This window comes from Sitophilus oryzae, unplaced genomic scaffold (genome assembly GCF_002938485.1).
Source record: "Sitophilus oryzae breed Bouriz unplaced genomic scaffold, Soryzae_2.0 scaffold_980_pilon_pilon, whole genome shotgun sequence".
NCBI classification, from domain to species: Eukaryota; Metazoa; Arthropoda; class Insecta; order Coleoptera; family Curculionidae; genus Sitophilus; species Sitophilus oryzae.
The window spans coordinates 2086726-2090247 of NW_022147617.1; the positions used below are offsets into that span (position 1 = coordinate 2086726).

Consider the following 3522-nt stretch of genomic DNA (forward strand, 5'->3'; position numbering starts at 1 on the left):
AATTACTTCTGTTAACATGTAAGTACGATTTATTTATTCTTGGTTTACTGAATTGAACTGATCGATATTTCAGACTAATAATAATATCAAATTATCGTTAAATTATTAAAGAAAAGAAATTTTTAAAATAGTTTAGTGAAATTTTGGCACGTTACAAACACCCAAAATTTTTAAAGGAAAGTATTTTCATACCCAGAATATGCCCATCAAGGATTATATAGCTCAAATTTCCTTTAATTGTAGGACAATATTAACTCAAGGCAAATTACTTTTTTAAGTCACTGAAATATTAAATAAGTAAAAAAAAAAAAAAAAAAAAAAAAAAAATATTTACTTTAGGTACATTAGGGCCCGATACATTTCAAAAAGTAGAATATTAATTTTATATTAAATGAGGTATTGTACTAACAATCAATTTTATAAAATTAATAAACGGGATTAAAGAAAATGAACAGAATAATAGTTCTTTTTTTATACTACAAAAATAAACTATAGAAAGCAACAGTATTATAAAAAATAAATAAAAAAAAGTTATGTCCCGGCCGAGAATTCGAACTCCGGTCTCTCGCTTCCTAGCCCGACTCCTTACGCACTGCTCCACAGTAGCTTGCTTAGCGATTATTCAATGACGGTATGTAAACAAAAAAACAGGTTTATAACAATATATTGACGATTTGAACTGGCGCGCGGAGCGTGCTGACCAATAGCGCCTGTTATCACCTGTGACGTAGCGACCAACCTGCGCAATATCATACCTTGTATTCTTTGTACCATGTAAAAAAACAACAAGTGAACTATAAACGTAAACGTGCTTCATCCAAACTATTTTAATAATTAAAACACTGAGATAACGTAAAGATAAGTTATACAAATAATTATTTTAAGGATAGAATCGGTAAAATAGTTCTTGTTATGTTTGTGTTTTCAGTATCTATTTTAAGGTGAGTGAATTTAATGTTCTTAAACCATGAGACCTCGAAAAAAAATAGGTTATACTAAAAAATATTTTAAAATTCAACCAAAAAAGAGGAGCCAAAATATTAAGGCAATGTGCGCGTTCAGGGAACACAGCGGCTGACCGACCGCTGAGTATTTTACTCAGCGTGTAAAAAGAGATCGTTTAGGGAAACCGCTTACTCAGCCACTCAGCCGCTGACCGTCCCTGAACGCGCCCAATTTTACGCAAATATGACTTCAATATTGTACATTAAACTGGATTCAGACCAAAGTGATTTTTTATTATCCTCTGTACATCATCAAAGTAGTAGTATCTCTGGTAGTCTCATTGAAGATTTCTGTTCTGATAAGTGTAGTTCCAGTGCTGAAATTTCTTACAGTATAGTATTTATATAGGTATTTATGTAGGCTCTTCTATAATCATTTATTGTGTATCTTTTAAGAGAAAGGTATTTTTTAGAATTATTAGGTTCGAGAATTATCTAGACTTGGTGGTTCAGGAGTAGCACAAAGTACAAGGAAAGTGCTTTATAAGGTTCTGGGCAATGAAATTGCACAAAAATATTCTTGGGATGGGGCCAAACAGAAGAGAAGTTTGAAATCATTGTTAGTGGCCAAAAGCAATTTTAGGTATCTGAACTTAAAGATATTTGGTGTTGCAAAGACTGTAATAACATATATTTTAGACTCCATGAAAGGTCAATTTCAAAAGTCAAAAGAAACCGAAATTATCAATATAATTAAAATATGGCTTGTAAAAACAAAAGAAAGATTAAAAAATACAAAGGTAAGTTGTGCAAATTATTTGAACAGTATAATTCTGCTGATATTATTTCAGAAGGGTAGACAAGAGAATATAGAAACATAGACATAGAAGATAATATCAATGTATATCGTTATATTAAAATATTTTTAATTAATAAACATATATTACTCAAGTTCGTCTTTATCCTTACCTATTATTTTTAACCGTTCTATTTATTAGTTAATTTTTGATTATTACACACCAAATTATTTAATTTCAGCAAATTGTTTGTAGTGTGTTCCAGATATGAATGTACTGTATAGGTATCCTATAGATTTTAAGAGATAAAAAAATTGCTAAATATGAAAAAAATTGTATCTATATCTATAGTTTATAGGATATTGATACAGTGCATCCTTATACAGGACACCCAGTAGATACAGAGTTGAGGGTTGGAATCTTTGGTGTTACAACAGCAAATTAAAACACTAATTCACCACAATATACCAAAACACTTTACTTTTGAACTGGACGCTTGTTTGATTAATCATCTTAGCGTCATCAGCAGATGATTAAAACTTAAATTTTGACCATCTGCTGATGATTTTTTTTTAGAATTTAGAATTTAGAATGAGTGGGAGGGGGGTTAATCACTTCGACCTTACAGATCCATTGTGTCCCCCTTTCTTGAATCATAACTCATCATACAGTCCCAGGGCTTTGACAAAAGCCAGTATCTGGGACGGTTTTATAGAGGGTAGTTCTCCATCTCCAATATCAGTAGTACCAAAATTCATGGCACGAATGGTTGTCGTCTCTTGGGAGGCTTACTTTTGAACTGGACGCTTGTTTGGTTAATCATCTTAGCGTCATCAGCAGATGATTAAAACTTAAATTTTGACCATCTGCTGATGATGCTAGCATGGTTAGCGAAACGCGCGTCCTGTGCAAAAGTGAAGTGTTTTGGTGTATTGTGGCAAATTAGTGTTTTATTTTGCCTCTGTAGATAATAAAAAAATATGAAAAACATGAAAAGCATAAATATAAAATATTAAAAACATGAATATCATAGAATTGGAATATTATTTTTAAATACATTCTTTTACGAACATATAATTCACGTTCATAGAATATATCTTGGAATGTGAAACGCACTTCTATATCACTTGAATAGGGTGGAACGTAATATCTGCTATTCATGTGCCATACACATACATGTATATGTTCCCAATGAAAAAAAGGAATGTGAATAAAACATTGTTGTTCTCCAAAGTCACTTGCTTCGCATATGAAAAGAATGTAAATGTGCTATCTGGGAATGAAGTAAAAAAATAGTGTCGTTTAAAAATCAAAAGTTGTAGTTATTTCTGGTGAAATAGGAAGTGAATTAATCCTTATTTATGACATATGGACATAAATTAGGACTAATTGACGTACCTATTCAATAATAATTGTTTTCGTTCGTCAGGGAAGCATACCAAATATCGTTTTCTTATCTGAAAAAATAAAAAAGTTTTAGGTTTCAAAAACACCCGGTATGTTTCTGAACATTTAGTGATAATGATTAATACCGTATGATCGAAAAAAAATCGGCGTCGGCGATGGTTATGAAATGAAGATCACTGTCATTTCACGCGTAAATTTATATGGGAAATGTCATCGATCGTCATTTCCATATTCCATTCCACCATCATACGGTATTAGTGAAGTTATTGATTTTCCAATTGAAATTTATTCTAATTTACTAATAATATTAATAACTATTTTCTTTTTGATTAGTTCAGTTTTGCGCAGCGACATTATCGTAACTAATGAGGAAC

The 3522-nt window shown here is 31.2% G+C and overlaps 1 long non-coding RNA gene across 1 annotated transcript; it reads left to right on the top strand.

The window, feature by feature from the left end:
- The first annotated feature begins 782 nt into the window (after positions 1-782).
- LOC115891297 lies at positions 783-1719 on the top strand. Its single transcript, XR_004051798.1, has 3 exons — positions 783-941; positions 1418-1587; positions 1644-1719. It is a non-coding gene; the product is annotated as an uncharacterized LOC115891297 (long non-coding RNA).
- Positions 1720-3522: the final 1803 nt, after the last annotated feature.